Genomic DNA, 24,031 nt, shown 5'->3' with positions numbered 1-24,031 from the left:
CGGGTCATTAAGTTGCTTGTTTTTACTTCCTGTACTTCCCCCTCTGCCTCCGTCCGATCATTTTCACTTTCGTTTGAATCCAAATGTAAATTACCATGGTGTGCTAACTTTTTCGAGCTGCATCAAAATAGTCTTATTAGTCTTATGAATAAACTTATTGGTCTCAAACTTTGTAGTCTCTTCCGTGCACAACCACGTATTTACTCTGCTCGTCAATGCCTACCAACTATACAAATTGGTATCGGGCCTAATTTAATTGCTCCCAGCATGCAACTTGCATGGATTACAGTACGCACACACACACAACCACACACACCCACAACCACACAAAACCACACCCACAACCAAACACACACACACAACCACACACAAAACCACACACACACACAACCACACCCAGACACACAACCACACACCCAACCACACACACCCACAACCACACAAAACCACACCCACAACCAAACACACACACACAACCACACACAAAACCACACACAACCACACCCAGACACACAACCACACACAAAACCACACACACAACCACACACTCAACCACACACTCAACCACACACACACAACCACTCACACAACCACACACACAAAACCACTCACACCCACAACCACACCCAAAACCACACACACAACCACACACAACACACACACACACCCACACAACCACACACACAACCACACACACCACACACAACCACACACACGATCACAACCACGCCCAACCACACACACACAACCACGCCCAACCACACACACAACCACGCCCAACCACACACACAACCATGCCCAACCACACACACACACACACCCGCACAACCACACACCACACACACAAACCACACACACACACAACCACACACACATAACCACACACAAGACCACACACACACACACACACACACAAACACACATACTAACACAACCGCACACGCTAACACAACCACACACACAAACACCCACAACCACCCACACAACCACACACAGCCACACACACAGCCACACACACAACCACACACACAACCACACACACAACCCACACCCACAACCACACCCACAATCACACCCACACACGACCACAACCACACACAACCAGACACACACACAACCAGACACACACAACCACACACAACCACACAGACACAAAACCACACACACACACACAACCACACACACACACACAATCACAACCACAAACACAACAACACACACAACCACACCCACACCCACACAAACACACAACCACACACACACACAACACACACACACAACCACACACACACACAACCATCCACACACACAACCACAACCACACACACAACCACACACACAAATTCAACAAAATGTTTTATGAAAAATTGACTCTTTTAAAAATTCCGATTCCACCAGAATCCGAGTCCTCCACAACACCCTGTTTTTTTGGCTGTCAGCTGTGAAAAGGAGACCAATATTGGCCCCATTTTTAGGTCTCGCCTAGCGTATTGCGTAAGCAATCGCTATGCGAGAGTATAGAGAGCTGCTCCAGGAAAGCTTACCAAGGGGCTTTTGAATGCGGATTATCGACAGTGCATGTGCTCCGTGCACGCGCTCGCCATTTGCTCCCCGCCCCCCCCATCAGACTTGAAAGGAAGCTGCTCGCACATCCCCATTCCACCATTTGTCTGAGCCTCGCATGACTTCAAAGGCTCCCACCCCATCAGACTTCAAAGGTATGCGCTCCCCCGCCCCTGCCACAAGCAATGCCGAGAGCTTGTTTTTTTATCTCTTCCTCGCATCGCTGGCCTAATTACTTTCACTTTCGCAGCCATTCAAACACATAGGCTTTGATTTATTCTTGTGGTACAAGTTCTTCAGACAACCAGCGGAGGGCGGCCAAACACTTCCATTGTAATCCTTCTCACTGGATTATTTTATGGCTTGTTTCTGTTTCGTTCTTTCTTTCACGTTTTGTTATTTATTAGCAGTGTTCATTCTTTCGTTATCTTTCTTTTTTCCTTTTTGTTTCATCTCTAACTTTCTTCCTTCCCTTCTCTCTGTATTGTTCCCCTTTTCGCTATTCCCTACTTTTCTCCTCTCGTCTCCCCTCCCCTCCTTTCCTCTCCTCCTCATAGCTATACAAATTAACTTCATAGGGACACTTCTGTTTTGCCCCGGGGTACCTTTGATGGACGCTAATTTCATTGTTTCTTAACGCCCACCTCTTTCCTCGTTTAAGGCACGCCCTCACCCCAAGTTCTCAATCAAGCTTCTTTGATAGTTCTACCAGCGAAGCCCTCAATTTATTTCATTTTATTTGTAGTTTCATATAGCGCGATCTCAACCCGTATTGGATCGCTTTACATGAGCACCAATTAAGTTACGCAAAGACACATTCATTTTGTACTAGGCACGAGGAGATTAGGTGATTTGCCCAAAATCACAGGATTCTGTCATTGAGTCGACGCCGAGGCTCAAACCTAGTTTCCCTACCTCCAAAGTTGGTAGCTCTGTCCACAGCCTGTGTTATTTTAGGCAGTTCTTTGTGAGTGACAAAATCCGATTCCTCGCTGTAAGAAACGTCTAGAGTAACAATTTAGGACCGTGAACGTGCTCCTTTCTGGCTCCATGCTTAGAATCACTAGTTTTGCAGCTATTATTGCCCATCATCCTTTCATAACCTGAGGCTCTGATTACGCTGGATTTTCTTTTCTGTTTGCTTACCAGCCAATAAAAACACGAACAGCAATACCTAGTAGGAATTTGTAGCAAACAACAAAAAAACGCGATGCAAAATGTCTACACACAACACGAGTAACATTTAAAATGCTTCTGTTGTAGTCTTTCCTCTTTCTTTGCTGCTCACAGCAGCTGATAAGCCCCATTATCCTTATGTATCATATTTCATCTGTTAATGTGTATTTTCTTATTTTTATTGACATAGCTAACTTTTGCCCATTAAGCTTGCAGGGCTTCTCCCTATCGGTTTAACGCCGGCTCACTCAATCACATCGCCTCGACTGCGGAAACGCCCTATATCTTGGGGCCCCACAGACTACGCTCAACAGACTCCAAATCATCAAAAACTGCGCTGCGAGGACCCTCCTTGACATCCCACGTCGAGTCTCAGTCAAAGCCCGACTGAAGGATCTTCACTGGCTCACGGTGAAAGCGCGGATCGAATTCAAGAGCATGTGTATTGCTCACCGCTCTTACTGGGGAACAGGTCCCGCCATCAACCACCCCCTGGTAAAAGCATATCATCCCAACCGCCCCCTCAGATCTGGGACCTCCTATCTAACCTCAGTACCTCGAATTAGAAGAGCCAGGTGTGGTGGCCGGTCGCTCTCCTACAACTTAGCCAAGATCTGGAACTCCCTCCCCCTCTCAATCAGATCAGAGCCCAAACTGCTTACCTTCCGAAAGCTTCTTAAAACCTGGCTTTTCAATAAAACATCTGCTTAATACTCTTAGAAACCTCAAATCCAGCGTACCCCGCCTTGCCGTAAACCTCTTCAGCGCTGGGATGCCTCTGGGTAGCCATCGCGCTTTATACATTTTCTATTCATTTCATTCATTTCATTCATACATTCATTCATTTCACAGTCTAGTTCGAGTTGTAATGTCCATCTAGAGGTGTTCACCTCAGCATCCCCAGACTGGTATTAAGTTTTGGTTTGACCCAAAGTCACATGACTGCAGTTGTTTAATAAAAGGAGCGGAGCAGCACAATCAATTGTTCTGCACCACCTACGATCCTTGTTTGGATTGTATTTGTTTTCTTATTCAAAATGCTTGATAGACCAATGAGTTTCCTCTACACTGCCATGTAGGTAAGCCTTGTTAATAGGAAGGGTTGCCGGAAGTGGTTCCACAATCGCCCGCCATTTCTGCTGAGTGGGTGGTCTAGCCAACTGGCACTTAGCATCCACAGCGGAAGACATGCAATAAGTGCATTCATGACAAGTGTTTACTAATGCCTGCCATTGCAGCTCGGTCTAGACTACTGGCACCAGGCATTTACAGCGAGACACATGCTGCTGTCGGCATGACACACATTAAAAAGATTGTTAAGTGAGCTCACACTTCTAACATGCAGGTACTGTTGATGCTAATCTAGGTTATTAAACCAGGCAAGCCCAGGACAGGGTAAGTATGGCAAAGCTGGGTCAATCCTCTAGCTAGCATCACACTTAATCTACTTCATGCCAAATTTTACCTTTCTCTTTACATGCAGTGAGGCTACATGCTCGCCTCTTCACTGTGGGAACTATGGATCACTAATTAGTGTTTCTTTGAGTGTGTACTGTCTACTATTCATGCAATATGTTTAGTGTGAATGTTTTTGATCACAGGTTATGTCCAGTTAATGTGTTCACGTATTCCTCTTGTTACACAGCAACTGGATGCTGATTTTTAGGTGCATGCTCGAAAACCATGATACATTAGATTTTGGATTTCATACAAAACAGGCGTTTTGTGACTACTACACCGCTTTTAGGCACACAGGATTTTACACAGTGACCATTAATATATGTAAGCTAATTTTCACTTTTGTGTTGCAGATTTGGAATAATACAAAGTAGATGTATGGTTTATATTTGGCTTTCAGAGTGCATGATTGTGCAGCATTCTGCGCGCATTGTAAAGCACAGTTGGGAGTGGTCTTGGTCTCTACCATTCTACCGCCCTCACTCTACTGCCCTCACTCTACTGACCTCACTCTACCACTATGCCGCCCTCACTCTACCAATCTACCGCCGTCACTCTACAGCCCTCACTCTACCGCTCTCACTCTGCCACTCTACCGCCCTCATGCCCTCACTCTACCGCCCTCACTCTACCGCCCTCACTCTACCACTCTACCGCCCTCACTATACAGCCCTCACTCTACCACTCTACCGCCCTCACTCTACTGCCCTCACTCTACAACTCTACCGTCCTCACTCTACCGCCCTCACTCACTCTACCACCCTCACTCACTCTACCGTCCTCACTCACTCTACCGCCCTCACTCACTCTACCGCCCTCACTCACTCTATTGCCCTCACTCACTCTATCGCCCTCACTCACTCTATCGCCCTCCCTCTATCTATCTATCGCCCTCCCTCTATCTATTGCCCTCCCTCTATCTGTCTATCCCCCTCCCTCTATCTGTCTAGCGCGCTCCGTCTATCTGTCTATCGCCCTCCGTCTATCTGTCTATCGCCCTCCCTCCCTCTATCTATCACCCTCCCTCTCTTCCACCCACCTTCTTCTCTAACTCCCTGTTCTCTTATCTTTTCCCGTGCTGATTTGCTGCTCTCTTCCACCCTGCCTCCTTCTCTAACTCCCTGTTCTCTTCTCTTCTCCTGTGCTGATCTGCTGCTCTCTTCCAACCCGCCTTTTTCTCTTACTCACTGTTCTCTTCTCCTGTGCTGATCTGCTGCTCTCTTCCACCCGCCTCCTTCTTTAACTCCCTGTTCACTTCTCTTCTCCAGAGATGATCTGCTGCTCTCTTCAACCCGCCTCCTTCTCTACCTCCCTGTTCTCTTCTCCCATGCTTTTCTGCTGCTCTCTTCAACCCCACCTCCTTCTTTAACTCCCTGTTCTCTTCTCCTGTGCTAATCTGCTTCTCTCTTCCACCCACCTCCTTTTTTTAACTCCCTGTTCTCTTCTCCTGTGCTGATCTGCTCTTCTCTTCCACCGCCTCATTCTCTAACTCCTTGTTGCCTTCTCCTGTGATGATCTTTTTGCTCTCTTCCATCCGCCTCCTTCTCTAACTCCCTCTTCTCTTCTCCTGTACTGATCAGCTGTTCCTTTCCACCGCCTCCTTCTGTAACTCCCGGTTCTCTTCTCCTGTGCGATCTGCTGTTCTCTTCCACCCCGCCTCCTTCTCTAACTCCCTGTTCTCTTCTCCTGTACTGATCTGCTGTTCTTTTCCACCGCCTCCTTCTGTAACTCCCGGTTCTCTTCTCCTGTGCCGATCTGCTGTTCTCTTCCACCCCGCCTCCTTCTTCAACTCCCTGTTCTCTTCTCCTGTGCTGATCTGCTGCTCTCTTCCACCCACCTCCTTCTCTAACTCCCTGTTCTCTTCTTTTCTCCCTCTGCTGATCTGCTGCTCTCTTCCCAGATGCGTAGCTAGAGTTTCTGACGCCCGGGGCTATCCCTCAGATTGCTGCCCATGGCCAATAGCGGGAAGGGGTGGGGAGGCTGCGGAAAAATGGACCTATTTGCTCCGGAGCCCCCAATGAAGTCAACCGTGTAGCTTGGCTCTATCGTGCCAAAAACCTCCAGTTTGTTATTGATATATAGAAGTTCATTTCACACAAGGCCTAGTGACTTAGAGAAATCGCACACTGCTTTTGTGTTCTGACATTCTTGGCATTCTTTATGTCATAACGTTAGACATACTCCATTATTCCATCCCGTTACCATGTATTTTTAACCTTATTCCTCATCACCACATTCAGTACCTTCCAGCCTGTGTTGTGACCCCTAGCTTTGCCTTCTCTAGAGCTGCCAGTAAACAACAGTAAGTCTCAAAGAGATATTACTTTCTATTGCCACTTCGTGCTTCACAGACAGATGACCCTGTTTGCCCAGAGTGTGCGCAGCTGAAGCCAGTTTTTGATCAACAAAGAGAGGCTCAGAAGAAAAATATAAAAAATGAAGCACCCGAACACAGACAACATTGAGTCCTTGAAACATAAGGGCTCATATTTTCCCTCTGCATAAAAGAGGGGCCGCTGTGAAATCCTACTGACTACACGCAAAACCAAGTCATTTTTGTGCTTCTTGAAACACAACTATCTGATCAAAACGAAAATACAAATAAAGATGCATTTTCTGCCAAAAACAGGTTTAAGTTTACGTATACAATAGCCAAAAACAAAACATGTTTAAAAGAAATTCATTGCCAAATAAAACGATGCATGTTGTTTTTAAATGCTGGACATTAATTCCTCAATTAGTATCAGACCCTGACGCACAGACAAGTGCAGAACGATCAATCCATTGCGTCGCGAATGAACGCAAGCCCAGGCATTTTATCTTTTTTGGCATTTTATTCTTCTTTTGATGGTTTAGCAGCTCATAGTTTAAGTACACCAGAGTGTTTTTACTGAAAATTAGAAGCACTTCTATAAGGAACATTGGCACTTAAACCTTCTAGACAAGTACTGCCTAAGGAAATAGCAGAGCTGTAAAAGAACCAAAGCTAATTATCCTAATTTCAAAATGTCCAGGTCAGGCAGGGCATTACAGTCATCATCGCTGTGTAGGTCTCGACTTCCGCCCTCTGATACACTAACTGAATACTAAAATAAATCTGAAGGCAAATTCAGAAGTGGCGCAGAGAAAAGGAAAACTGCAGTCGATAACACAATATGCGTGTGAGTGCTGGGCAGCACACCAGACAACTACCAGGCCATTGCTTCCCAGCACTGTAGGTAAATCACTTAAGAGAAGGGCTATCTACACCTCCAACTCCTGTTTAGTTCTTAAAATATACATATTACAATGGAAACACTTGTATGTAAAAATGCACACATAAGGGACGATGGGTTCTAAATAGTTTTCCAGAACAAGTATCAGATAAAATGACCTGTCACCTCTCGGAAGCAAGGACATAGATAGGGACACGCAGCTGCGCCTCTGTCAGGACCCAAAGGCTGGTGCTCTGCTTACCACCTTGGAAACCATGTACCGACAGCACTAGTAATAAGGACATCACCACACGGGTGCTGGCTGGCGATATCAAAAAGTACCTCTCTGAAGCACCATCACTCCAAGGCAGCGACAATGATGTGACGCTGACGCAGAAGACTACCTGCACTCTCCAGACTCGAGCGCGTGGTGTTGGTGCACGCACACATCATTGCAGAGCTTTCTGCGCGGTGGGGCTGGCCAAAAATTATTCCCAAAGCCATCACTGGTAGCGCTTTCGCGCGCGCTACAAGATTAATGGCTCTGGGACCGCACCACGCACATACGCGGCGGCCGCGCGGCACTGATGGCCCATGGCGGTGGCCTTTATAATTTATTTGCGGACACTGTGTCCGCAAATAAATTATAAAGGCCGCCGCCATGGGCCATCAGTGCCGCGCGGCCTCCGCCCCGAAAATCGTGCAGCCTGGGGCGGACCGCCCACCCCCCTAGCTACGCCGGTGTGTCTTCCACCCCACCTCCTTCTTTAACTCCCTGTTCTCTTCTGCTGATCTGCTGCTCTCTTCCACTTCGCCTCCTTCTCTAACTCCCTGTTCTCTTCTCTTCTCCTGTGCTGATCTGCTGCTCTCTTCCAACCGCCTTCTTCTCTAGCTCCCTGTTCTCTTCTCTTCTCCTGTGCTGATCTCCACGCAACCTTGACATTCACCGAAGAGACCGGAGGGAGCATGTCGCCCTTCTCATGTTAAGAAACGACATTCCAAGAAGAACGAAGAAACGAGCCCACGCCACAGTTAAAGAAGCACAAGGACTTCATAATCTGGACTATACGTGGCAATACGCAAAACATCACGGTACACAAGTCCTGTTCTGAACATTCACCTTCCCTGATGAAGACCTTCATAGAAAGAAGTGCCACATAGAAGGTCGAAACGCGTTGGCCCCTTTTGAGAGAGGTTCTTGGTCGAATCGAGTAGAAATCAGGTCTCATATTGGACTACACTAGCCCCCATATTTAGGGGCCTTCACCTCGTGTTCTGAGAAACTTCCCTGACCTCTCCCCTGGCGAAAAAGCATCAAAAGCTTGAGGACAGTAGAATATTGCAATCTGCCCTTGTCCATAAATCAATAGGACTGCCTCCGAACGTAAACGTAATCTTTGTATATGTACCTTATTGAATATTTTGTACTTGTTTGACGCACTTTTTGTAGAAAGCACCACATGTTTAAGTTTTTTTTCACTGTACATAACTTCTGGACACATTGCTTTTTGGAAACAAAAGGTTTTTTTGTATGTGTAAATTGTATATATTGAGAAGTTTTGGGTCCAACTTGCCTAATGATGGGTATGGTAGTTTTGCAAACTGAACAAGAAAAAGAAAAATACAAATGTGAATATCCCAACGTTAATTAAAAAATCGAATGGGCAGAGTGACGTTTGCCTAATTTATGGTGTCAGAGGCATCTTGTTTGTGTATAGATGTATTTGGATTCCAGCCTCTGTACAGACCTTAATTGAATCAATCCCCTTTGTTAGTATTGCTACATAGTAATGCTTCATGTTGGGCACTGCAAGATTAGTTTGGATAACGCAACCCTGCATCATGAGCCCTGCCAAATAAATTCTCACATGGTGCGCTCAAGTGAGCAAAATATTGGGGACCTCATTTCCATTGCTTGAGAGAAAGTGTCTCTCATAGTCGTTAATTGTCACTAATAATTACACTGAAATTATGTAAATGTCACACATAAGTGTAATAGAATGTGATTTAATGTTGTTTTAATTATTATGTGAATTGTTATGTGGATGTTATTCTGTGTCTCTTTAACCGCATGCGTGCGGGCGGAATTCCGCTCGTACGCGGAGATTTTCAAAAGCGCACTTTACGTGACGAGCTGGGCTCGTCATCAGCGTGCGAGGAGGCTACGCCATGACGAGCCCAGCTCGTCATCAGCGTGGAAGGGGTTAAGAGCCTGTATTCCTTTGAATGGCTCAGAGTGTTCCTGGCTCGAGGTATCTCCTAGATTGACAAGGTTGGTTTCGAAGCTACAGGAGTACAATTTTGAGTTGAGACACATATCTGGAGAAAGGAATTTCCAGGCCGATTGTCTGTCTAGGATGTCACTGGATAAGGAGGAAGGGGGTGATGATTTAGTGGATGATGATGTGGAATGTGTGACTTGGGTAGATGCCACTGATGAATTTAAGCTTTCAGTTTCGGAAAATGATTGGATAAGAGCAAGTAAGAAGGATTTAACTTTGTCTAAGGCCCTGGAGTTTGCGTCTGGGAGATGGCCGGATGTGAGGAATTTGTCGGGTGATCTAAGAACTATGGCTCAAGTGGCGGAGGAGTTGTCTGTAAATGACAACGTCCTTCTACGAGGGGACAAAGTGGTTCCTCCATCTGAATTAAGGAAAGAGATTATTAGGTTGGCTCATATAGGTCACTTAAGAGTGTCAAAGACCTGTATGAGGATAAAATCACATTACTGGTGGCCTGGTTTGGATGCACAGGTAAGGTCAGTTGTGGATAATTGTGATGAGTGTTTGCTTTCGGATAAACACTGGAAATTGCCTAGTGTACCTTTACTTCCCACGGTTTTTCCAGATTCAGCTTGGGAAAATGTTGGTTTAGAGTTCTCGGGACCTTATAGCGTCTTGCCAGATGATATAAATTTTTTGATCTTGGAGGTGGACTACTTTTCGAAGGGGTTATATTATAAATCTGCTCCTAATTCGGATAACATGATTATATTTTTCAGGAAGCTCTTCAGGTTGGAGGGGGCCCCTGAATTTTTGGTGACGGACAATGGTACTCACTTTGTTTCGGAGAAGATTTGTACATTTTTGAAGACTCAAGATGGCAAACAACTCAGGGTGGCGCTCTATTTTCCAGCCTCTAATGGTCTGGTGGAGCGTGGCAATAAAGTGGTGAAAGAGGGTATTCAAACGGCTGTGTCTTCAGGTTTGGAGGTAGGGACCTTTATTGAGGAGAAAGTTTGGAATTATAACACAAATGTTTTATTAATTTGTTTGTTTGTTCTGATAAGGGGGAAGGTGATGTAATAGAATGTGATTTAATGTTGTTTTAATTATTATGTGGATGTTATTCTGGGTCTCTTTAAGAGCCTGTATTCCTTTGAATGGCTCAGAGTGTTCCTGGCTCGAGGTTCGCTCAGTGACTTCAGTTACTTGGTGAACTCCGGCCAGAGAGGACACATTTGTCGTGGGTGAATTACTTTGGAATAAACTACTTCTTCAATCATCAAGAAGACTAAGAACATTCTACTTATTACAATAAGCAATCTGAAACCTTGGCAGCTATGCAACCGTCCAGTGCATTCCTTTCCATCTGGGGAATGCAGCAGCGACGATTATCCTAACACCTAATTTCCACAGAGTGGTCTGTGTCTCATATATAAATGGAATATGGCTCAAGTAAATGCACTGCTGTGCGTTCAAATAAACACTTTCACCCTACCTAAAACCGTGCTTATGCAAATAGCTGCCACACATGCGAGAAACGACAGCTAGCTCAGCTGTTCAACCCTTTTTAATTCCAAAGTTAGTGGCTGTTGTGTCCCTACCCTTTTTCTCTTTCCCCTACACTGAACTGCGCAAGCTGTTCCCCAGCGCGTAATTGGTTAAGCCAGCTGGAATGTTGACAGCTGAGTAATCTCTTTGACAGTGAGTTGGCGCCTGGCTGTGATACACATGCATGCTGCGGTGTGTTGTCTTGTTAATAAACACATCTTGAACTTCCACTGGCTCCCGAGTTTTATCCATAACAATTTGGCGACGAGGACGAAGACATCACACCACGAACCCATGAGAAGAAATCTCCGGTAAGGAAGGATAAAAATAAAAAGAAAACGGAGTAATTTAAGGAGAATCTTAAAATGAACAGCATGTGGAATGTATAAAGGAAAAGGCAGCCAGGAAATATAAATAGAAATGATGAAATGACCGTGTGAAAGAATCTTTTGAGAAAGAAGTAAAGTGAGGAATTATTGCCGGTGGTGCGTGTAAAGGCGAACATCTAGTGTATCTGAGGCAGCGATTTAAGGAGTATCTAAGCAAGGAAACAAGTTACCGGAAACTGAGGCAGTGTTACACATATGTTGTGTGCAGTGGACGAGGTGCGGCAAGTGAAGGAAATTCTCACAGCTGCGTCGGCTCCGTCAGTGTAACGAGCCGTGAAGAGATCTCCTCAGTTCTGAGGCGCGAACGTGTGCGCGACGTCAAATGACGTGTTAGACCCCATCTTGAGTGTGAGAAATAAGGGACAAGTCAATGCGCACAAGTCATTCGCGCACAAGTAAAAACAACGGATTAAAACAGGAAGCAATCTCCATAACTGCAATCATATATGGAAATAAACGATTATAAAGGGAAGGTATATCCTCTCTAGTGGAAGTTGACACCCAAATCTCTATTAACAGTAAAGTGGAGAAATAAAGAGTAAAAGCTGAATTTAATGTGATAATCCTCGTCCTAGAAGGAAAAAATATACAACAAAATATTAGACTCCGTATGGCTAACAGCAACAATTACAATTTACAACCACCAGAAACATTTTTAAAAGGAACAGGTACACCACCAGTAAATTGGGAAACGTGGAAAGAGTACTTTTGCAATTATATATCCACATTTGAAAAAGGTGATGAACATATGAAACCAGAAGAGAAGAAAAAAATACTGTTACATTGTTTAGGTGCTGGGGGTTTGGAAGTGTACAAAAATATAAATAAGAAAGTACTTGGAGGTGGTGACAAAAATGTGTATGATGAAGCTCTTGAAGATTTAGATGGTTACTACAAACCCATGGTATGTGTAGCAGTTCACAGATATAAATTCTACAGAAGAAAACAAGGGAAAGAAGAAAGTGTTGATGACTACGTTGCCGCACTAAAAAACTTAGCGTTAACTTGCAAATTTGAGAACATGCACGATGATTTACTTAGGGATCAAATAGTTATGTGTGCTGCAAACCCAAACATACAAGATGCGCTATGGGGTAAAGGTGAGTAACCACTACAACAAGTCATTGAGATTGTGAAAAAAGCAGAATTGACAGGAAGATGTGCTAAGGAAGTAATAAACGAAAATAAAAACAAAGAGGATATTTCTACTGTTGTAGCGAAAGTAATTGGAACGAGGAAAAAGAAAATAGATTACAGAAGCCAAAGCAAAGAAAAACCTAAGCCAAGCAGCTACGGGAAGAAATATGAGGAGTTAAGATGTTATCGTTGCGGTAGCAGCAAACACCTAGCAAACGATTGGAATTGGCCAGCGAAAAACAACAGATATGGGAAGTGTGGTCTCATTGGTCATTTCCAAAAAGCATGCACAGGAAGAGAGAAATGAAAGTAAAGTTTGTTCATGAGGAAGAAGGTGAAGATGAAAATGAGTCATCAGATGACTCGGAATACAATCTGTGTGTACTAAATGTGATAGATGTAACTGAAGAAAACGAAGATGAAGGTAACAAGATCAAGAAAAAAACGTTGTGCAAAATGACAATTGGTGGTGTGGAGATGGAGATAATAGCTGATTCTGGTTCTCCGTGTACAATTGTAACCCATGAGGTTTGGAAAAACAAATTTCAAGGAGTTCTAGGCAACAAAATGGAAAAACCTGATATAACATTGAAAACCTTCACAAATGAACCAATTGAACTTGTGGGTTATAGGAAATTAAATTTCGTATTCAAAGAAAGAGAAATGGACAGCAAACTGTACGTAGCAGTGACTGGCCCATCCGTATTAGGGTGGAGGGACCAGGGAAAACTTGGCATTACTCTCAACCCTAACAGTTCAGAACCCGTGTTGGTCATGCAACAGGACACTGTAATGAGTGAAGATCTGGTAGAAAGCTTCCTAATGTATTCAACAGAAAAAAAGGGAAATTAAAAGGTTTCCAGCACAAAATCAAGTTAAAGGATAATGCAAACCCATGTGTACATAAAGTCAGGCATGTACCATTAACTCTGAGGGAAGAAGTCAGAAAAGAAATCGATATACTACTGGAGCCAGACATAATAGAGTCTACTGAATCGGCAGAGTGGGTCGCACCCTTGGTGGTCGCGAGAAGATCAAACGGTAAATTGAGGCTATGTATGGACCTGAGGGACCTCAATAAGAACATTCTCATCGACCAATACCCTCTGCCAAGAATAGGAGAAATGCTATCCCTCACCAAAGACATGAAAGTGTTTTCTACTATCGACCTGGCGGCTGCATACCATCAGGTACCACTACACCCTGATAGCAAACACCTCACCACCTTCATCTCACCTTTTGGGTGTTTCAGGTTCAAGAGAGTACCATTCAGCATAGCGTCTGCTGCAGCGTTATTCCAAAGACTTATGCAAGAAATCTTTAAGGGGGTGAAAAACATACTTATCTTGACATCCTGGTCATGGGTAAAGATCAAATTGAATACAAAAAATGCAAATTCAGTAAAGATAGTGTAAACTACCTAGGACACAATCTCAAGTGAAGGAATACGACCATAAAAAGAACTTATTAGGGCAATTAAAGATGCACCAGTACCCACCAACAAGGACGAACTCAGAGCATTTTTAGGGTTGGTGGAGTACTACTCAAAATTTGTAAAAGACTTTTCAGCCAAAACGTACAACATCAGGACACTACTCAAAAACAAGAGTAAATATGAGTGGACTAGTGAATGCGAAGAAAGCTTCAAACAACTGAAGAAAGAAGTTTGTGAAGCACCAGCTCTGCAAGGATTTGATGGAAATATGGATTGTGTGATAACTACAGATGCCAGCGGAAAAGGGCTCGGTGCAGTACTCACGCAAATAGAGAGCAATGGAAGAGAAGCCACAATCGCATTTGCTTCGCGCTCTCTAACAGCAACAGAGGAAAGGTACTCCGTAATCGAAAGAGGCGCTGGCATGCGTATGGGGAATGGAGCACTTCCGCGAATATATCTGGGGAAAGAAAATAATCTTGCGGTGTGATCACAAGCCATTAACTAAGGTGTTAACTGTGAAAGGGTTGTACAATGCTTCACCACGCTTGGCACGTCTGTCCATTAGACTGTTGGATTACAATTACGATGTACAGTACCTACCTGGAGTGAAGAATGTAGTAGCAGATTTCTTGAGTAGACTTCCTTTGAAAAACACGGGTACAGTAGCACAAGAAGAACTATGTGTCGCAAGCATCAGTAAAGAATTCCCAACCATAAAAAGGAGTGAATGTATAAAGGAATGTTCTAACGATAAGCAATTACAAGAAATCAAGGAACACATTGTAAAAGGATGGCCAAGGAAAAATTGTTTGGAGAGTGAATTACGAACATATTGGGAACTGAGAAATGAATTATCAGTGGAAGACAATCTCATCCTAAGACAAGGTAAAGTGGTACCACCAAAAGACCTTAGGGAAAGGATAATTAACATATGCCACGAAGGACATTTGGGTATGAACAAAACAAAACAAAGAATAAAATGTTGGTATTGGTGGCCTGGTTGTGACATGCAAGTTGAGAGAGCCATAAGAAACTGCATAGAATGTGAAAACTCAGACAAGACACAAACAACTCTACGACCCCCGCTACAGCCATTGCAATGCCCGAACGTACCATGGGAAAGAGTTAGTATAGATGAAATAGGACCCGTGAAATGGCAGGATGAAGGGGTGTATGTTCTGGTGTTAGTGGACCACCTTTCAAAGTGGCCAGAGGTGAAGGTATGTGGAAAAGTTGACACAAGCGACGTGCTTAAGTTCATGGAGGAAGTATTCATCAGAGAGGGAATCCCGACACAAGCGACGTGCTTAAGTTCATGGAGGAAGTATTCATCAGAGAGGGAATCCCTAAGACTATTGTGAGCGATAATGGAAGCCAATTCACATCAGATGCGTTCAAGAGATTTGTGGAAAGAAATGGTATCAGCCATAAAACCACATCAGTATACCACCCTGCTGGAAATGGAGCTCGGGAAAGATTTAATAGAGTGATAAAAGGAACCATCCAACTTGCAAACAACAATGGAAAATGTTGGAGGAAAGAAGTAAACAAGATGATTTGGGGATACAGAATTACCCCGGGTGAGAAAACTTTGGTGAGTCCTTTTGAGGTTATGAGAGGTAGGACCCCAATCTCTAAAGACAATATTGGATGGATCAAGCCTGCGGTAAGAAAGGAATGGTCAGTAGATGCCATCAGGGAAAGGATCATGGAAGCACAAAATGCATACAAAGAAAAATACGACAAGAGCAGGAACTGCAAAGAGTTCAACATCAATGTTGGAGACAGTGTCAAAGTGAAGAAAAGTGGTCACATTGCCAAAGGTGAAAACAAGTTTACTGCACCATTGAAAGTTGTGAAGTTCTTCTGCAATTCCGCCTTGCTCAGTGATGGGAGAGTATGGCACGCCTCTGCTATGTCCATCTGTCATAGAGGTGAAATTAACCAACAGAAAGGCAGAGAACAATGCCCCGTGCAAGAAGAAAACTACTGCAGAGGGTCACAATTAGAGGAAGAGGAGTCCGAACAAGAGGAGGATTGCAATGGTGAATCTTATGTAACTCGGGACAACCAAGTTAGACAAGACCTAGGGAACATCGAATCTATTGGTGAACGCGAGGACTTCAGCACGGATGCCTCGGTGGTATCCCAGGACACGTGTGAGATCTATGCTTCAGGAAATGGACAAGAGGAAAATGAGTTTGAAGATGCGGAGAGTAACCGTATGTACAAAGAGACTGGAGAATCTTTACTTAGCAAGGATGGAACTTCTATAGCATCTATGAGCGATTCCGACGGTGTTTAAGCCAGCACAAGCAGCTTTGGCAGGGTTCTGAGTAAACCCAGCAAATTTGATGACTTTGTTTGCGAATAGCACCACGCTGTGAATTACTGTAGCTTTGCAGCGCGCTTATAAATGCCTTCTCTTTAGGGAAGGAGATATGTTGTGTCCTTACCCTTTTTCTCTTTCCCCTACCCTGAACTGCGCGAGCTGTTCCCCAGCGCGTAATTGGTTAAGCCAGCTGGAATGTTGACAGCTGAGTATTCTCTTTGACAGTTGACAGGGAGTTGGCGCCTGGCTGTGATACACACGCATGCTGCGGTGTGTTGTCTTGTTAATAAACACATCTTGAACTTCCACTGGCTCCCCAGTTTTATCCATAACAGTGGCTCGGCGGCCATATTAAACTAGAAGTTTATCCACAGGTTTCCAGAGATATGAGTTTATGACGCATGCTAGATAATATTTAAAAACAAATATTGGGTAGCAGATGTAAATAACAGAAATACATTTTTAAAATAAAGAGTAAGTGAGTCCTTTGCCCACGAGGCAACCTTTACATTGAATCCCAGATTCAACTTTGGATCTTAACTGCTTAAATAAACAGTAAGCAGTGCGCGTATTCCTACCTGCTGTGGTGATGGGGTCAGGGCCTTGGCACTTGGGGCATTGGGATACAATGACTTGACAGACACTCTGGGATCGGGTTGCCGGGAAGACCACGAGCGATCTTCCCCGGGGTTTATTATACCCTCGGGGCGTGCCCGCCCTGAGGGGTGAAGTGGATGCATGGATGGTGATACATTGTATGGTAGAGCCCGCCTGGCTCTCTACATCCCTCCTTCATTTCAGTCTGCTTCATCACCAGTTCTTGGTCTTCAGGGGGAGGTACACACAAAGTCCCGTAACTTGTGGCTTGGGCCAGGGTTTGGCCGAAGGTTGTATCTTTGGCTTCGGCCCTTTGGTGATGGAGTGTCCCCAGCCGGGGACACCTCTTCTTGCGCTCCGCAGGTCGGGGAAATGTCGGCCAATGCGCCCGGCAACGGCAATGGATCTTGGTTTCTCCTCTGGTCTTCGACCGACATTGGATCATCAGATCCTCTCACCGATGACGAGGCTGTTGGAGACAGACCGGCTTGTTGTGGCCCGACCTCTTCCTCCTCGCCCCGGTCATCTATTCCTCCCCTTGCTGGTTTAAAGCATGACACATTTCGCGTGACTCTTTGTTCGCCTTTCTTGACGGTCACCATGGTTCCTTTGATCCTTTCAACGGTCCACAAGTCTGGTTCATAGGGGGTCCTATACTTCCATCCGGGGTGTCGGTCATGGACCACTACGGTGTCACCTTCCTGTAGATTTGATGTCTTCGCACGTCTGGCCGCACTGGCCTTCTGGTTAGTTACATCTCTTCTGGACTGAATGGCATCCCCATCTCGCTCAGGTGGTGTCCACGTGCTTGCGGACGGGATGATGTCCCTGGGGGCCCTTTTGAACAGTAAATGGGCCGGGGCACACTTGGTTGTGCTGTGGGGCGTTTGTCGGTAGGCTCCCAGGAACCGGTCTAGAGCTGATTCCGGATCTTCTCCTTGACTTACGGCAATCCTCAGGGCTCTATTAATGGTCCTCATAAGTCTCTCCACCTCTCCATTGGCCTGCGGCCACGAGGGGGTGATTTTCCGATGCTTGATTTGGAGGGCGTCCAAGTAGGCTTGGAAGTCTCGGCCTTGAAAGGGAGGACCGTTGTCAGTTTTAATTTCCACCGGCAATCCCATGGTCGCGAAGATCTTGTCTAGATTCCGTTTAACATGGGGAAAAGCCGTGGAGGGGATCACCTCCACCACCGGGAACTTGGAGAAAGAGTCCACTAGAACCAGGGTATGGCGACCATCCGGGAAACTCCCGAAGTCCAGGCTTAGGTTGGTCCAGGGCAGCGTCGGGGAGGGCTCCGTTATAACGGGGGCCGGGGCGGGATCTCCTCCGGTGATTAGACACGCGTGGCAGGCCCTCACCATCTCTTCTACTTTGAGGTCCATCGCCGGGAACCAGACTCGGCATCGCAGCCTGGCCTTTGTTTTGGCCATTCCCTGATGCCCAACGTGAGCGAGGGACAGAATCCTGGGATGGAGGTTTTCCGGTATCACAATTAGATGCCCTCGTAGAACCACATCTTCATCCCCGATGCTCAGTTCATTCTTGATCTGCCATATCTGCTGGCGGGCATGACTGACTTCCGGCCTGAGCCCATGTATTCCATCCAGGAAATGTGCCCATTGGTTTCTCCTGAGTGCGTGCTTGACTCGGCATAGTGTTTCGTCTCTTTCCGTTGCTTCCCCAATTTCTTTCAGAGTCATTGTCTCTGGACACGCATTTTCTGAGATCAAGCGCACAAAAGCGTCTGCATCTTGACTTTCCTCAAGTCTAGTGGCTGGTTTGGTGCAGTCCGGGTGTCTTGACAGATAGTCCGCCGGGTTGTTGACCCCCGGGCGGAAGATGACTTTGAAGTTATAGCCTTGTAGCTGGACGGCCCACCTTTCGATCCTTGGAGGGGCCAGCCTTGCTGATCCTGCAAAGAGGGGCACAAGGGGCTTGTGGTCCGTTATCACCCGGAATTCCTGGCCGCATAGGTACAAGTGAAAATGTTGACACGCCCATTTGATGGCCAGGGCTTCTCTTTCGATCTGTGCATAGCGGGTCTCGGTGTCCGATAGAGCCTTGCTGGCGTACGCCACCGGTTTCCAGACATCAGCTCCGTATTCTTGAAGGAGCACCGCTCCCAGGCCCACCGGGCTCGCGTCGACCACTAGTTCAGTCTTCCTCTTTGGCTGGAAATACGCCATCACAGTGGTGTCCAGGAGGCTGTTCTTGATAGCTTGGAATGCCACGTTCGCCGCCACGGTCCAGTCCCACTTTTGATCATGGCGGGTGAGTAGCCTCAGTGGCTCGGCCAGGTCTGCAAGGTTGGGGATGAACCTCCCGCAATATGTTGCCATCCCGAGGAAACTCCTGACTTCTGTGGGGTTTTGCGGGGTGCTGGCAGCCCGGATGGCTTCGGCCTTCCTGGGGTCAACCTTCAGGCCTTCTCGGGTGAAGATGTAGCCGAAGAAGTCCACCGAGTCCTGGTAGAAAGCACATTTGGATTTGTGGAGTGTCAGGCCTTGTTCTGATAGCCTTTTGAGGGTCGCTCTCAGGTGTACGTGGTGTTCTTCAAGCGATCCAGAGTACACCAGGATGTCGTCACTCAAGTTGATGACCCCACTCAGTCCGGATAGCACCTCTCTGATCGCATTCTGAAATACTTCGGCTGCCGAGGACACTCCGAAGCTTAGTCGTTTATACCTCCTTAGCCCGACGTGTGTGGAGAAGGTTGTAATGTAGCGGCTGTCTGGCTCAAGCTCCAGCTGGTGGTAACCTGCGTTTAAATCGAGTTTGGAGAACCATTTGGCACCGTTGAGGTCCGCTATGATGTCATCCATGGTAGGGGTGATATGCCTTTCCCTCCTCACCGCTACATTTGGCAGACGCATGTCCACACACAGCCGTATCGCACCAGGTTGCTTGGGCTTGGGCGCCACGACGAGTGGAGAGACCCACGGTGTGGGCCCGGTCACCTTCTCGATTACACCGAGTTCTTCAAGCTTCCTCAGCTCCTCCTCCACCTGCGGCCGCAGGTTGAACGGGACACGCCGGTGCCTTAGGGCTGTCGGTCGCACAGACTTGTCTATGTGTAGTTTGAACTTCTTGTTCTTGAGTTTCCCTAGTCCTCGGAACAGTTCTGGAAACTCCTCCATCAAGAACTCTGCATGTGATTGGTGCACCTGATTAGCGAAAAAAACTAATCCGAGGTCCTCGGCGGTGTGGCAGCTTAGTAGCGTGCCTTTCTTTCCTTCCGTGACGTGGAATTTAGCTACCGTGGAGTATTCCCCTTGTCTGATTGTTGTCGTGATCACTCCGCGCAGCGGCATGGGCTCCGTTCCTCCATAAGTGTATATTCTCGCTTGGGACGGTACCAGTTCGGGCCTCGGCATCATTTGGTTGTACTGCTCCGAGTCCATAACATTTACGGATGCCCCCGTGTCTATGAGTGCTTGTACTGTCGTGCCATCCACCTTGACTGAACACATCGGTGGGGGTCTTCTCCTCGTGGACGCTGCGGATGCTCTGCCCACGTATGAGACGACGTAGACTTCATCGTCTTCATCATCCTCGTACCACTGAGGCCGTTCTTGAGCATGGCTGTCTGGTGGCGGGTTGGCATCTTCTTCAAGTGACATATGATGCACTCTCCTCTGTATGTTTCTCGGCCTTGACCCTGCTGGCCTGTATTTTCCGCCTCGGCATACCTTTGCGAAGTGGTTCATCCTGCCGCATTTGGAGCACGTGCGCCCTTTTGCTGCACACGCTGCGGTGGCGGAGTGGGCCTCCCCACAGTACCCGCACAGATTCCTTGTCGTAGGCACCTGATGCGGCCGACTCGCCGCAGGTTTCCGTTGGATTGCTTCCACTCTCTCCGCTTTGATCTGCACTGGTTTGGTTTGTGCGGGGGTAGCTACCGGGGTGTATAGCGCCGCCTCCATCTCTTCAGCCCTCACGTCTGACAGCTCATGCGACCTTGCAAGGATCAGGATCTCATCGAGCGAAATCCCTGGTTGGCGCAGGATTAGTTTCCTGAGCAGCTTAGAACGGCACCCCACAATGATTTGATCCCGAATTTCCTCACGCGGGTCTGTGAACGGGCAGGTGTTCGCCAGCCGGCGTAGCCGTGCGTAGAACATGTCTACCGACTCGGAGCCCGTTTGCCACGCCCGTTTGAATTTAAACTTTTCGAAATCATTGTTTAGCTGGGGGTCAAAGTGTTTGTTTAGCGCGGCCACCGCGGCCTCGTAGTCGCCGTCACCTCCTGTGTTGGGGAGCGTCTCAAAAAGCTCGTCTATCTCTGCTCCACCGTATAGGATCAAAAGGGACCTCTTGACCTCGCCATCTGTCTCCCTGGTGCCCTTGAAATAATGATTCAGCCTGCGAACCCACGCCTTCCATCGCACCGCCGCAGTGGCCGGGTCAGATGCTTCACTGAACGGCGGCAACGGCGCCGCTCCTGCATGGGTATGATGGCCAGTCTGCGGGCCTGGTGTTGCGGCTGGGGCCTGTGCTGGGATGGGTCCTGCTTGGACAGGTGGTGGAGGCTGTGCAGCCTGTGCTGGTGCCTCATCCTGCAACACTGGGGCTCCCTCGTTCTGGGACATGGTGCGTCCTTTATTTATTTCCAACTATGTATTTACGTATAATTTAATTATTTTTTTCTTTTAAAACCAGTACGCTGATAGGAGCTTTATTTCAGTATGCTGATAGGAGCTTATTTGTAAATTGCGACACCCATTGGGGCTCAGTGTGCACCTTGTGAGGGAGTTGACAAGCACGGTCGCGCTCCTCGCGCCTTTCCTCAGCCAAAAACATATATAAATAGTGACGCGTGCAGTACCACTGGCAGCCACTGGGGGCCGCCACGCGCACGATCTCGCTCTTCGCGCTCTCCGCGCTGGGTCCAGGGCAGCTGACAGGAAGATAGACTCCAGAGGAGAGCGTTGCCTGAGGGAGAGGCTCAGGAGTCTGTTGAGCGTCTTAACAAAGCGTGAAGCACATGAGGCGGGAGAGACTCCTGAGGGAGCTAGGCGAGCGTCGTCTGACGCACTCACTGGAGCAAGGTGCGCATGAGGCGGGAGAGCGTCGCCTGAGGGAGAGACTCCTGAGGGAGCTAGGCGAGCGTCGTCTGACGCACTCACTGGAGCAAGGTGCGCATGAGGCGGGAGAGCGTCGCCTGAGGGAGAGATTCCTGAGGGAGCTAGGCGAGCGTCGCCTGACGCACTCACAGGTGCGAGGTGTCCAGGAGGCGGGTCGGAGGCGTGACGCGGAGCCTCACCGACCACAGCAGCCGGATTCTCGGTCCGGCGTATGCCTCGACACAGGCAGCCGTCGCCCGGACAACCAACAAGGTAACCAAGAGGCGCTCGCAGGGGGGGCAATGATCGCGCACTCACCCTGGGCGCTCCGCGGTCCCGGCCCTGCCAGCTGAAAGCGCTTCCGACGGGAAGGCGCGTGGGCAGGCCGCGGACCGGAGCAGAGCGGGAGCGGGCACCGTGATAAGATGACACTCCAAGACGTATCCAGCACGCGCAGGGCAGTCCGGCCTCGTCGCCAATGTGGTGATGGGGTCAGGGCCTTGGCACTTGGGGCATTGGGATACAATGACTTGACAGACACTCTGGGATCGGGTTGCCGGGAAGACCACGAGCGATCTTCCCCGGGGTTTATTATACCCTCGGGGCGTGCCCGCCCTGAGGGGTGAAGTGGATGCATGGATGGTGATACATTGTATGGTAGAGCCCGCCTGGCTCTCTACACCTGCCAGTGCCGCAGGCATTGCCACCTTTGCTTCGGATTTCGTACTTCTGCCCACTCCCCGCCTCGTTTTGTTTCGAGCTCGTTGGGTCACGAAGTTCTCACATCTTACGTCATTTTTGCCCGCCCCGGTCTGAACTGTCCGTGATTATCTCGAGCCCACTTTCACTTTTTGCAGCGCGTTGGTTGCCTGGGTGGGCTCCCCCGAAGCCTTGCGTGCTGATTGGATGATAAGTGGGAGTGGTCGTCATCACGTTTTCGAAACCCTTTACAGGTAAGTCGACCCTTTCTGTGGTCGAGATGTGCTAAACGTGGGATCGCCACTTGGCCGGTTTTCTACCGACACCACCAGTATTTTAATGCCCCGGACTGTAGAAAGATAATCAAATTCACCTCTAAAACCGGAACTTTTAGATCTTATCTGTACATACTTCAAACGGCAATATACATTGAAAAACACTTTTAACTGTATTCTGGGGCTGTGTTAGCGATCTTTGTTTGATAATTCTAATTTCGTGGGGACAAATTGCTAAAATAAATAATTGCATTGTATCAACTGGTTATTTACCTAGGGGTTGCCACCTTCCAAGAGAAAATTACCGGGCATTTATGGTGTTTTTTAAGATTCTTCAAAGGCTTGGGCATGTTACTAAGTAGTACTTCAAACAAAATAAAAAGTATTTATTTGTAACGTGACTTTTCTGCCCTTGTTTGCTTTAATTTACATTCGTACAGTTGGTAGCCTCATGTCACATGTATACCACTTTTCTGTTTCTGGACAATATTTTTAGGTATCATTGTTACATCTCTGCCAGAGCTTGCAGGTGTATGCGTGACTAGTTAGGCTACTTCCTGTCTTTTTTATTAGTATTCTCAGACTTGTGGTGTTGGTGTTATAGTGGGATGAATAAGACTACAAGTCCCTGAATTCTAATTAAAAAACTGTTGTTTTCAAGTGTGTTGGTCAATCAGTCAGTATATTTGTAGAGCGCTTCTTGTCACCCATGAGGGTATCCAGGCGCTGGCAGGGTCCAGTTGATTAGCCAGGTCTTCAGGGTATTTCAGGACTCTGCAAGAGATGGGGAGGTCCGTAGATGAAAGGGTAGTTTGTTCGACATCTTCGCTGCTAGGTTAGGAAAAAGAGCGACCTCTGCATCTGCTATGCCGGATGTGGGGGGTGATGGTTAGAGAAAGGGACATGGAGCGGAGGTGTCTGGTGGGTTGGTGTA

General features: G+C 47.2%; 2 long non-coding RNA genes across 4 annotated transcripts in view; one reads left to right on the top strand and one right to left on the bottom strand.

The window, feature by feature from the left end:
* Positions 1–22,934, bottom strand: part of LOC144752479 (uncharacterized) — a 307,677-nt gene extending 284,743 nt beyond the window's left edge. Inside the window, exon 1 of one of the 2 annotated variants that reach the window (XR_013594119.1) lies at positions 22,806–22,934. This is a non-coding gene — a long non-coding RNA (uncharacterized LOC144752479). The remainder of the gene's footprint in view (positions 1–22,805) is intronic. The other variant, XR_013594118.1, reaches the window with a different exon arrangement.
* A 6-nt stretch (positions 22,935–22,940) lies between these two features.
* The window catches only part of LOC144752491 (uncharacterized), an 87,699-nt gene continuing 86,608 nt past the window's right edge, over positions 22,941–24,031 (top strand). Inside the window, exon 1 of one of the 2 annotated variants that reach the window (XR_013594121.1) lies at positions 22,941–23,076. This is a non-coding gene — a long non-coding RNA (uncharacterized LOC144752491). The remainder of the gene's footprint in view (positions 23,077–24,031) is intronic. The other variant, XR_013594120.1, reaches the window with a different exon arrangement.

The sequence above is a fragment of the Lissotriton helveticus genome, chromosome 1_1 (assembly GCF_964261635.1).
Source record: "Lissotriton helveticus chromosome 1_1, aLisHel1.1, whole genome shotgun sequence".
Lineage (NCBI taxonomy): Eukaryota > Metazoa > Chordata > Amphibia > Caudata > Salamandridae > Lissotriton > Lissotriton helveticus.
This window is presented reverse-complemented; position numbering and strand designations above follow the sequence as displayed.